Here is a 13,628-nt window from a genome sequence, read left to right on the forward strand (position 1 = left end):
GTCCTCCTCCGCCTCCTGAAATGAATGCATTTGCCAGCCATTCCCTGCGTCTGACTCACATCCTTATTACCTCCCTCTCCTCTTACTTTCCCCTTAAGGGACTGATTTTTCCTCGCATCTAAGCCAAAAAGAATTTCTCTGGATTAAGGGGACTGATGAAAGCATTTTTAATATTTGAGTTCAGGTTTGCAAGCTCCATAAAACCAACTTTTCCCATTGCCTGTTTTGTCTTCCCCACCTCTCCTCATCCATAGTTTTTCTCCTTCATTTGCTCTGCAGAAACCAGCCAAGGACCCTCTCCAGAGGGGGTCCGTGGCCCCTTGGCAGCTTCCCCTGCAGGATTGCCTGCTCTCACAGACACTCTCAGCAGGCCCCAGATGTAGGATGTAACATCTTTCCAAACTCTTTCAGAAGGGGGGTGGAGAGACTTATAGGACATCTTTCATGTTGATGCTATATGTCTTTCAAGTAAAGACTGGTTTGACAACGTGCTGAGCAGCTCAGAGGGGAACAGGCTTCAAGCCTGGAGGGGAAAGTTTTGACAATTCATTCCTGGGAAAACTGGAACCTTCCCCATGCACCCCGCCTTTGACTAATAAGGAGGTAGAAAGGAGGGAGGCAGTGTCTTTCCGGGGCAGGAAGATAATGGTCTTTGTTCTTTCTTCTTCCTACATTGGCATCGTTGTTACAACACTACTTTCCCTTGCTCCTCAAATTAATGGTAGCTCTGCCAACTTTATCTTAAATTCCAGGAATCCTGAAATTACCACAGGTAAACAGGCCTTTTCTGGAGCAGCCTTGCCAGAACCTCTCAAACCCAGCTCAATTAAATGGTATTTGAAAGGCAACAGGCCTACTGTGAAAAGGAAAAAAAAAAACCTGTGCTGATTGGTCAACCTCAGCAACATACTGTTGCAGATGACTGCTCCACTAGAGAGCTATTCAATACTGGTCAAATTTTTGCCTTATTGTCATACCAAAAGTAACTCTGGCTTCCCAGCAAAGTCTCATTTTGAAAAAGTATAGAACTCATCTCCACAGAATGCCTCATTCTATGACATTTTCCATCTTTCTTCATATCCAATCACATCATCATCTGCAGAATAATTCCTTTCAGATGAGAAAATGTACTAAATGACATACTAAATGATAGATTGGTTGTGTAGATGGGTATACATAAATATTTAAGGGACATAATAAATGTCATCTCAAGGTGCAACATCCAAAATAAATTGGCTAACAATAAGCAGCCCATCAGTGCAATGACTTACACAAGAAAATCACCCCTCTAATGAAGAGGTAAGTGCTTTTGTTTAAATGAGTAGATTCTAAAATAAGTCTGCTTTTTGGGGGTGTGCTCTACCAATTTTACTATTTATGATAGTTAATGTTTACATTTTTATCATGATCATTTTTAGCAACAAGAGCAACCAAATCATCATTTCACTGATGTTTCTCTGAAAGACTAGGAAAACTAATACCTACCTGAAGTAGGTATTATAAATCAAATGAGGCTCAGAAATTATTTTATTGCTTAAAATCGTTCATTATCATCCCTATGATTGTCATTATCATGACAATATCCACTCTGTATTTGGCACCAAATACAGAGACTAAGACGACTGTTTGAGATATTTTATGGGCATAATTTCTAATTCTATCAATAACTTTACAAAATAGGTATTTGGGGTGTCATCTCATAAATGAGTAAAATAAAGCTCAAAAATTTATCAACTTGACCCCACCAAAGGTTAATAAATGGCAGACATGAGATTAACATCCAAGTCTGAAGGTTACGGTGTGTTCCTGTTAGGATATGTTGGTGTTTCAACCTTGTGAAGTCTTTAAAGAATGAAGTGGGAAGTCTTCTTACACTTGTGCTGTAATGCTATAACATGACCCTTTGTAAAACTAGGCTAACACCACTTGACTGAGAACACTGAAGATTAACCATTTAAATCCCTCAAAGACATTTTTGATTGGTAGAAATCTCCCCCAGGTGAATTAAATGACCTGAGCATGTCCCTCATATGTTCATAGAAGTTTGATTTTAATGGAGAGATTTATATATCTCCACACTCAAGAATAAGTACCTTAGTGTTTCCTTGAGTCCTCTGTGGCCTGACCAAGATCTTGATAAAAAAAAAAAAAACACTGAAACGTCAGAGAAATGTACCTACTGTAAGTGAATCTGCTCTTATAGTCACACAATCCAATTTAGTCCAGCTGAAAACTTCAAAGTTTCCAACCTTTATCAGGATTCCTGAGACATCCATACTCATTCTTTCTGTTGTTGCTTTTCCAGTGCTTAGAAGTTCCTGCATAGAAGATTAAAAATGTGGAGGTTTTGCCTCTTTATAGAACTGCAAATAAAATATCCCCCAGAGAAGTTCTCCTTGATGAATAAACACATGACTTTCATTTGCCTGGCTCTGCAAAAGTGCTTTTAAAGTAATCCAGGCAAAATCTCCACGGACCACGACTTACAGGCTGCCTGCTCCCCAATCCTTGCACAAGGATAACACACACCATGTTTTTTTCCCTTCCTCCTTTTAATCAAATACATTACAGCATGCTAGTACTCTGGGGGCTATGTTTCTCCAGATGGTTTTCCAGCACTACTGTGGACTCCATTCAGAAGGAAATGGAACAGTATTTCCCAGTTTAGGACCTTAAATTGGTTCGTTTTCCCCAAGTCTCTGTACATGCTGACCTCACTTTTCACTGAATTCCAAGACTAAGATCCTATATCATGCCAAACAGAATTCAGTGTGCCTGGGGTTACACACTGATGCCACAATAAAAGTAACTTTCTTTCCCCATGGTAGGGGCAGGAGTTTGAATAACAACACCTTGAACTTCTTCTGTACTAGATTCATAGTTACCATGTGATAGGTTCATTCAAATTCATTAAGTATGTTCATATTTAATGATTCTGTACAGTTCATATCGCTCTTGGTTGGAAAGTCATATGGTGGCACAATTAAAATAAAAGCCTATTCACTTTCCGTGCACCACCCCCCATCCCAGCACCTCCAGGCTAGGACTCAGTCAAAGCTCACATCTGTCTGCTCTCAAGGACAACCACTGGCCCCTTAGTGAAGATCTCCCTTCAGCATCAGGTAAGAGCCTCGCTCAGCCCTCGAAATCTATCACTTCAAGTCCAAAGCACAGAAGAAACCCTTCTCTCTATGGGCATGCCCAGACCCCAAACAACTCCAGAAGACAATTCCTGTCTGAATTGGTGTTATTCTAACAGACGATCTTGAGAGAGGATGCCATATTTATGGGATGATTACCATGTCCCAGCCATTGTCCTCTATGCTTTATTCATTTAATCCTGATAGTCTCTTTAGCCCTTTGTAGTAAACTGAAAATGAAGCTGAGAGGGGTTATGGAATGTGTCCAAGGTCATACAGTTAATAAGAATAGAGTGGGGGACGAAGAACCTAAATTGGAACAAGAACAGGCAAGAAAAAAAGGGCAGACATTGAACATTCCAGTGTCATGTGATGAATTCTCAACCGGTGTCATACAGAAACAGAGGCGTCCCAATAAATCTGGCAGAGTGAATGGGTGGAAAGACTGGGAGGAGGACTTCTCAGAAGTGAAGATATTTGAGCTGGATCTTGAGTGATGAGCAGACACTGATGAGGCTGACACAGAAAGGAACAGCAATAGCCTAGAGGGGTATTTGAGGAGCTGGCACATGATGTCAAAAAGGTCCAAAGAGTGCGTTTCCAAGCCACAAATGGTTTGGTGTAATGACAGCAGAGATCTTCCGAGAAGGCAGGCTGCACAGAGAACAAGGAGAATCAGGTTGCTGAGGATCAGATTGCCAGAGCTTTATAGGCCTACCTAAGGACTCTGTGTTGTATCCTTAGAGGACAGTCCTTATAACTGCGTGCCCTAAAGAGATACTTTCCAAGGTTACAGGAACTGGAAAAAGTGTGACCAGTAGAGATGGAGAATGGGAGAAATGCAAAAATATATTTAGACTTAGTAAGACATAAGACTTTGGAGAGGAAACAGGAGTGGAAAAGAAGTTGGATTTTAGGATAACAATAATGTTTCTTAGTGTACTTAAAGAATACAAGGTAAAACAATTCATTTTCTGTTCAAGTGCACACAGAAATTAGATGTATATTATGGTGTGTTTTCCCTAAAACACTGGCATTTTTCACCTGGATGTGGTGGAGGCACCTCAGAGGAAATCTGGGAGGTGCTCAATGAGGTACAGCCATCAGTCTGATGATGAAACCCTTCCAGAAAAGTTGATGTCCAAATCTTCCACATCCCTGGAGAGCCTGAGAAAGGAATCTCACAAAGCCCACATCATCCGACAGAGGGCCCAGAGTTCTGGGGGCAAACGTTTGTTGCCTTGCTCAAGCTTTCTCTGCCATTCAGCACCTCGTCTAGGCCTCTTAGCCAGACCCCATGGTGAAAGAAACTGTACAGGGGGTCTGATAAATAATGACCCGTGGGTCCGTGACCCCCTCTGCTCAGCTGAAGCCTGCTGAATCGGAACTGCAGCAGGCAGCAGGAAGGTCTGTAGTTTAATCAAACTGCCACTTCATTGATACCTGCAATGTACCAATCACTGCACAAAGCATTGAAATATTGGTGCTTAAAGCTAAGACTATTGTCCCTACTAGAAATTCATAATCCCTGCCTTTCTAAGGGAAGTGGGGGAGTGACTGTGGAATAGGAGATGAGGAAAACACAGCTCACAGAAGAATCTAAGATTAAGGTCTTCCTTTTTTTTTTCCCCTAACATGCTAGAAGTCCAGGAAAAACTGGATTTCAAACCAATAGGCAACTTTAATTTGAATTATTATGTATGCTCTTTTTCTTGAAGTTCAGAAGTTTTTCTTTTTTTATTGATTGTTCAAAACATTACAAAGCTCATGATATATCATCTTTCATACATTTGACTCAAATGGGTTATGAACTCCCATTTTTACCCCAAATACAAATTGCAGAATCACATCGGTTACACACTCACATTTTTACATAATGGTATATTAGTGACTGTTGTATTCTGATACCTTTCCTATTCCCTACTATCCTCCCTCCCCTCCCCTCCCATCTTCCCTCTCGACCTCCTCTGCTGTTGTTCAATTCTCTCCCTTGTTTCCCTCCCCCTTTTCCCTCACAACCTCTTATATGTAATTTTGTGTGACATTGAGGGTCTCCTACCATTTCCAAATGCTTTCCCTTCTCTCTCCCTTTCTCTCCCCCCACTCGTCTTTGTTTAATGTTAATCTTTTCCTCATGCTCTTCCTCCCTGTTCTGTTCTTAGTTGCTGTCTTTATATCAAAGAAGACATTTGGTATTTGTTTTTTAAGGATTGGATAGCTTCGCTTAGCATAATCTGCTCTAATGCCATCCATTTACCTGCAAATTCTATGATTTTGTCATTTTTTAGTGCTGCGTAATACTCCATTGTGTATAGATGCCACATTTTTTTTAATCCATTCATCTATTGAAGGGCATCTAGGTTGGTTCCACAGTCTAGCTATTGTGAATTGTGCCGCTATGACCATTGATGTGGCAATATCCCTATAGTTTGCTCTTTTAAGATCGTCAGGGAATAGTCTGAGAAGGGCGATAGCTGGGTCAAATGATGGATCGATTCTCAGCTTTCCCAGGAATCTCCATACTGCTTTCCAAATTGGCCTCACCAATTTGCAGCCCTACCAGCAGTGTACAAGTGTACCCTTTTCCCCACATCCTCTCCAGCACTTGTTGTTGTTTGACTTCATAATGGCTGCCAATCTTACTGGAGTGAGATGGCATCTTAGGGTGGTTTTGATTTGCATTTCTCTGACTGCTAGAGATGGTGAGCATTTTTTCATGTACTTTTTGATTGATTGTATGTCCTCCTCTGAGAAGTGTCTGTTCAGGTCCTTGGCCCATTTGTTGATTGGGTTATTATCTTATTGTCTAATTTTTTTAGTTCTTTGTATATTCTGAATATTAGGGCTCTATCTGAAGTGTGAGGGGTAAAAATTTGTTCCCAGGATGTAGGCTCCCTATTTACCTCTCTTATTGTTTCTCTTGCTGAGAAAAAACTTTTTAGTTTAAGTAAGTCCCATTTGTTGATTCTTGTTATTAACTCTTGGGCTATGGGTGTCCTATTGAAGAATTTGGAGCCCGACCCCACAGTATGTAGATCATAGCCAACTTTTTCTTCTATCAGGTGCAGAGTCTCTGATTTGATATCTAGCTCCTTGACCCATTTTGAGTTAACTTTTGTGCATGGCGAGAGAAAGGGATTCAGTTTCATTTTGTTGCATATGGATTTTCAATTTTCCCAGCACCATTTGTTGAAGATGCTATCCTTCCTCCATTGCATGTTTTTAGCCCCTTTATCAAATATAAGAAAGTTGTAATTTTGTGGATTGGTCTCTGTGTCCTCTATTCTGTAAAATTGGTCTACCTGCCTGTTTTGGTACCAATACCACACTGTTTTGGTACTATTGCTTTGTAGTACAGTTTGAACTGTGGTATCCTCTATACCTCCAGATTCACACTTCCTGCTTAGAATTGCTTTTGCTATTCTAGGTCTTTTGTTTTTCCATATGAATTTCATGATTGCTTTATCTATTTCTACAAGAAATGCCATTGGGATTTTGATTGGCATCGCATTAAACCTGTAGAGAACTTTGGGTAATATCACCATTTTGATAATGTTAGTTCTGCCTATCCATGAACAGGGTACATTTTTCCATCTTCTGAGATCTTCTTCAATCTCTCTCTTTAGGGTTCTGTAGTTTTCATTGTATAAATCTTTCACCTCTTTTGTTAGGTTGATTCCCAAGTATCTTCTTTTCTTTGAGGATATTGTGAATGGGGTGGTTTTCTTCATTTCCATTTCAGAAATTTTGTTGCTGATATACAGGAATGCCTTTGATTTATGCGTGTTGATTTTATATCCTGCCACTTTGCTGAATTCATTTATTAACTCTAGCAGTTTCTTTGTAGACACTTTTGGGTCTGTTAAATATATTATCATGTCATCCGCAAATAGCGATAATTTAAGTTCTTCTTTTCCTATTTTTATGCCTTTAATTTCTTTTGTCTGTCTAATTGCTCTGGCTAGTATTTCAAGAACTAAATTGAATAGAAGTGGTGATAGAGGGCATCCCTGTCTTGTTCCAGATTTTAGAGGGAATGCCTTCAGTTTTTCTCCATTTAGGATAATGCTAGCCTGAGATTTAGCATATATAGCTTTTACAATGTTGAGGTAAGTTCCTGTTATCCCTAGTTTTTCTAGTTTTTTGAACATAAAGGGATGCTGTACTTTGTCAAATGCTTTTTCTGCATCTATCGAGATGATCATATAGTTCTTGTCTTTAAGTCTATTGATGTGGTGAAGAGCATTTATTGATTTCCGTATATTGACCCAGCCTTGCATCCCAGGGATGAATCCTACTTGATCATGGTGCACAATTTTTTTGATATGTTTTTGTATTCGATTCACCAGGATTTTATTGAGAATTTTTGCATCCAAGTTCATTAGACAAATTGGTCTGTAGTTTTCTTTCTTTGAAGTGTCTTTGTCTGGTTTTGGTATCAGGGTGATGTTGGCCTCATAGAATGAATTTGGAAGAGCTCCTTCTTTTTCTATTTCTTGAAATAGCTTGAAAAGTATTGGTGTTAATTCTTCTTTGAAGGTTTTGTAGAACTCCACTGTATACCCATCCGGTCCAGGGCTTTTTTTGGTTGGTAGTCTTTTGATGGCTTCTTCAAATTCTTCCTTTGTTATTGGTCTGTTTAAATTGTGTGTGTCCCCTAAGATACCATCTCACTCCAGTAAGATTGGCAGCCATTATGAAGTCAAACAACAACAAGTGCTGGCGAGGATGTGGGGAAAAGGGTACACTTGTTCATTGTTGGGGACTGCAAATTGGTGCAGCCAATTTGGAAAGCAGTTTGGAGATTTCTTGGAAAGCTGGGAATGGAACCACCATTTGACCCAGTTATTCCCCTTCTGGGTCTATTCCCTAAAGACCTAAAAAGAGCATGCTACAGGGACACTGCTGCATCGATGTTCATAGCAGCACAATTCACAATAGCAAGACTGTGGAACCAACCTAGATGCCCTTCAATAGATGAATGGATAAAAAAATGTGGCATTTATACACAATGGAGTATTACTCTGCATTAAAAAATGACAAAACCATAGAATTTGGAGGGAAATGGATGGCATTAGAGCAGATTATGCTAAGTGAAGCTAGCTAGTCCCTAAAAAACAAATGTCAAATGTCTTCTTTGATATAAGGGAAAGAACTAAGGACAGAGTAGGAACGAAGAGCATGAGAAGAAGATTAACATTAAACAGGGATGAAAGGTGGGAGGGAAAGGGAGAGAGAAGGGAAATTGCATGGAAATGGAACGAGACCCTCAGGGTTATACAAAATTACATACAAGAGGAAGTGAGGGGAAAGGGAAAAATAATACAAGGGGGAGAAATGAATTACAGTAGACGGGGTAGAGAGAGGGGAGGGGAGGGGAGGGGAGGGGAGGGGGGATAATAGAGGATAGGAAAGGCAGCAGAATACAACAGACACTAGAATGGCAATGTGTAAATAAATGGAAGTGTAACTGATGTGATTCTGCAATCTGTATACGGGGTAAAAATGGGAGTTCATAACCCACTTGAATCAAACTGTGAAATATGATATATCAAGAACTATGTAATGTTTTGAACAACCAACAATAAAAAAAAATTGTGTGTCTTCCTGACTCAATCTGGGCAGATCGTATGACTTAAAAAATTTATTGATATCTTCACTATCTTCTATTTTATTGGAATATAGGGTTTCAAAATACTTTCTAATTATCTTCTGTATTTCTGTAGTGTCTGTTGTGATATTGTCTTTTTCATCCCATATGTTAGTAATTTGAGTTCTCTCTCTTCTTCTCTTTGTTAACATGGCTAAGGGTCTGTTGATTTTATTTATTTTTTCAAAGAACCAACTTTTAGTTTTATCAATTTTTTCAATGGTTTTTTGTTTCAATTTCATTGATTTCTGCTCTAATTTTAATTATTTCTTGTCTTCTATTACATTTGCTGTTGTTTTGCTCTTCCTTTTCTAGGTTTTTGAGGTGTAGTGTGAGTTCATTTATTTGTTGATTTTTTTTCTTTTTTTGAGGAAAGAACTCCAGGAAATGAATTTCCCTCTTAAAACTGCTTTCATTGTGTCCCATAGATTCCGATATGTTGTGTCTGTATTGTCATTTGTCTCTAAGAATTTTTTTTATCTCCTCCTTTATGTCTTCTGTAAACCCACTGATCATTCAGTAACATATTGTTCATTTTCCAGGTGATGTAGGATTTTTCCTTCCTTCTTTTATCATTGATTTCCAGTTTTATTCCATTATGATCAGATATGGTGCATGGTATTATCTCCATGCCTTTATATTTACTAAGAGTTTCCCTATGGTATAATATATTGTCTATCTTTGAGTAGGATCCATGTGCTGCTGAGAAGAAAGTGTATCCACTTGATGATGGTTGATATATTCTATATATATCAGTTAAGTCTAGGTTATTGATTGTGCTGTTGAGTTCTATAGTTTCTTTATTCAGTTTTTGTCTAGAGGATCTGTCTAATGGTGAGAGCAGTGTGTTGAAGTCACCCATAATTATTGTGTTGTAGTCTATTTGACTCTTGAACTTAAGGAGAGTTTGTTTTATGAACATTGCAGCTCCATTGTTTGGTGCATACAAATTGATAATTGTTATGTCTTGTTGGTGGATGGTTCCTTTTAACAGTATATAGTGTCCTTCTTTATCCCTTTTGATTAACTTAGGTTTGAAGTTGATTTTATTCAATATGAGTATGGCCACTCCTGCTTGCTTCCGAGGGCCATGTGAGTGGTATGATTTTTCCCAACCTTTTACCTTCAGCCTGTGTATGTCTTTTCCTATCATATGAGTCTTCTGAAGGCAGCATATTGTTGGATTTGTTTTCTTGATCTAGGTTACCAGCCTATGTCTCTTGATTGGTGAGTTTAGGCCATTGACATTTAAGGTTACAATTGAAATATGATTTGTACTTCCAGTCATGTTTATTTATTTATTTTAGTTTGGCTAGTTTTTACTTTTTGGTTATTTTCCTCCCCCTTTACTGAGATACCTCCCGCTGTTAGGTTTGGGTACTATTTTTCGATTCCTCTTCTTGTAGTATTTTGCTCAAAATGCTTTGTAGTGCTGGTTTTCTGGCTGTGAATTCTTTTAGCTTTTGTTTATCGTGAAAGATTTTAATTTCATTGTCAAATCTGAAACTTAAATTTGCTGGATATAGTATTCTTGGTTGGAATCCATTATTTTTTAGCGTTTGAAATACATTGTTCCAGGATCTTCTCACTTTCAAAGTCTGTGATAAAAAATCAGTCGTTAACCTAATTGGTTTACCCCTGAATGTAATCTGCCTCCTTTCTCTCGTAGCTTTTAATATTCTCTCCTTGTTCTGTATGCTGGCTATCTTCATAATTATATGTCTTGGAATTGGTCTATTACGGTTTTGAATGTTTGGGGTCCTGTAGGCCTCCAGGATTTGGCAATCCATTCCATCTTTCATCTCTGGGAAGTTTTCTAGAATTATTTCATTTAATATGTTGTCCATTCCTTTGGTTTGAATCTCTATGCCTTCTTCTATCCCAATGACTCTCAAATTTGGTTTTCTTATGACATCCCATATCTCTTGAATAGATTGCTCGTGGGATTTAAGCATCTTTTCTGTGTTGACTATATTCTTTTCAAGTTGATAAACTTTGTCTTCATTATCTTATGTTCTGACTTCTAATTGATCTAGTCTATTTGTAATATTCTCATTTGAGTTTTTAATTTGGTTTATAGTTTCCTGCATTTCTAGGATTACTGTTTGATTTTTTTTTAAGATCTCTATCTCCTGGTAAAGCTCGTTCTTTGCCATTTGAATTTGTTTGTTTAATTCATTTTCAAAATATACTTTTATTGCTTGGACTTGCTGTCTCATGTCTTCTCTAATACTCCTTTCCATCTGAGTTAGGTATGCCTTGAGTTCTTTCCCTATCCCTGTTTCTGATGCTTCTAGGTCCTCCTGTAGATTTAAGTTGTCCTGCATTGTTTGTACTCCTTTTTTCCCTTGTTTTTTTCATGATGTTCACATTACTTTCCAGCTCTATTTGATTGCTGTGTTTCTGCTCTCTTCTATAGATTTGTTTTGGTTTTGTATATCTCTGTTGTCTCTCCTTTGTGTTGGTAGACTATGCCTGCTACAGTGGATTCCACAGGGAAGGAATTCCGACAGCTGAGCTCCAGTGACGACACCTCTGTGCTATGGGGGGCCCCAGACTCCTTGCCGGGGTGTCCGAATCAGGGGTGGTACTGGACTGTCTCTGGCTGGTTTCAGCGCGAGTGGACTCCATCCGCCCAGTCGCGCGGGCAGGCTGTCGCCAGTGGGTGGGCGATCTCTAGGCGCCTAGTCGCGCAGGCAGTCGCCAGCGGGTGGGCGGTCTCCAGCCGCCCAGTCATGCAGGCAGCGGGCGGGTGATCAGTTGCCGGCGGGCGGGCGGTCTCCAGCCGCCCAGTTGCGCAGGCAGCAGGCGGGTGATCGATCGCTGGCGGGTGGGCAGTCTCCAGCTGCCCAGTCGCGGGGGTCAGCAGGCGGGCAATCTCTAACCACCCAGTTGTGTGGGCAGCCCGCAGGCGATCGGTTGCCGGCAGGGGGTGGACTCCAGCCGCCCAGTCTCAAGGGCCTGGCCTCTAGTCCCCTGGTTTCTCCTTCTAGTCCTGTTTTCTCCTGCTAGACCAGATTTCCCCTGAGTAATGTCTCTCGGCAGTTCAAACTGTACTCTGGGCTTGCCGTTTGCTGGGTGTGGAGGATGGCTATTGAGACCCCACACACACACACACTCTATTGTTTTGATTTTTTCCGCTTGCCCCTCCCCCAGCGCTGGCTAGACAGGTTTCATTTTCGATGCTGATGGGAGGGGGAGTTGAAGGTCAGGTGTCTCTAGTTTTCCCTGTGTCTTTATACAGGCTTATTCTGATAATCCCTCCCCCGGAAATCTTAGGAGAGATTTTATGCGAATTCCCCGCTGTATGGGAGATGAGCTGAGTAACACACACCTGTTTTATTGTTGCAATCTGTCGGAGAGTGGCGATGGATACTTCAGCTCTCCAAGATGGTGGCTGATGGTTTCCTTGGTGGAATTTCCGTTGTGAGGGATAGAACTGTACTGCTTCCTTCCCTGTCTGAAATCCTGAACTCAGCCCGGGGGTCAGTGCAGGCTCAGCCGGCGGGATTCCACAGAATCTGCAGCACCATTTCTCCCTGCTTTCTGGTCGCTTCTCGGTGGCGCCCTGCTGTCTGTAGCTGCGGGGCGGGCCGGCTGGATCAGTCAGCCCAAGGTCTTCCTTGTCCAAGCTCAACTCACCCAAATTCTGCTCAGTCAATAGAGGTAAACTTGGTAGGAGTTGGGAGAGATTTAGGAAGTTTTCCATCCAAACACCAAGGTGTTGAAATAGACACTGTTATACACTTCCCCTTCATGTCATTCATTGCAAGTGAGTTACTTGGTGTTGAAGTTTCTAGGGGGATTAGAAAAGGAAAGAGATTCTTTTGTAGGACAAATGTAAAAATACCTTCACTCAGAGAAGCTACCAGGCTCTTCTTCTAGCAAGCTGATGCCAAAGATAGAACATGTCACAAATCAGATTGTATTCATCAAGCCCTTCAGTAGGCCTTCAGTAAATGTCTAATGAACTAAGCCCAAATTTTTTCATAAAGATTACCACTATCGGCAGTAAAAATAAAGAAATCTGCCTTGAAGTAAGCATATTCTAGTAAATATAATTCATCTTCCTGGGCTTCATTCTGCCATTTAGTACCTGTCTTTGAAACTGTATTTTAATTATAAATGTGCTTCCTAAAGGCAAGACATGCATATTACTCATCTTCATTGAGACAATGCCTCATTTTCATCCCCAAAACCTGATCCTCTAAGTCCTTTCTAGCCATAACTAATCTGTTTCTGTTTCAAAGTCTCCAGCTATCTACGACACTCAAGAGCAATAAATAAAACCAAGTTCTAATTCTGACCACCTCAAACTTCTGCATGGTTTTGTGGTATCACAGAAAACTGAGAATAAGGCAGAGTCTTTCAGATCCGCTACAGTCTGAATTGCATGGGCATGAGCTGTATGTGCAACTTGACATTCAGGAAGCCAAAGAGCCTGAAATAAAGGATGTGCCAGGTTGTGAAGATTCAGGATAAGTTTACATAAGAAACTGTATTTATTTATTTATTTGGGGTGGGGGAGTTCTGGGGATTGAATCTAGGGGCACTTAACCACTGAGCAACATTCCCAGCTGTTTTTATTTTTATTTTTTTGTTTTGAGACAGGGTCTCACTATGTTGCTGAGGCTGGCTTTGAACTTGTGATGCTCCTGCCTCAGCCTCCTGAGCCACTGGGATTACAGGCATGCAACACCATGCCCAGCTAAAGAAATTGTATTTTAATTATAAATGTGCTTCCTAAAGGTAAGACATGCATATTATCTATCTTCATTGAGATAATGCCTCATCTGGCATTTGGCACATAGTAGGCCTTCAGTAAATGTCTGATGAAC

Source organism: Ictidomys tridecemlineatus, chromosome 4 (assembly GCF_052094955.1).
Source record: "Ictidomys tridecemlineatus isolate mIctTri1 chromosome 4, mIctTri1.hap1, whole genome shotgun sequence".
In the NCBI taxonomy this organism is placed as follows: Eukaryota; Metazoa; Chordata; class Mammalia; order Rodentia; family Sciuridae; genus Ictidomys; species Ictidomys tridecemlineatus.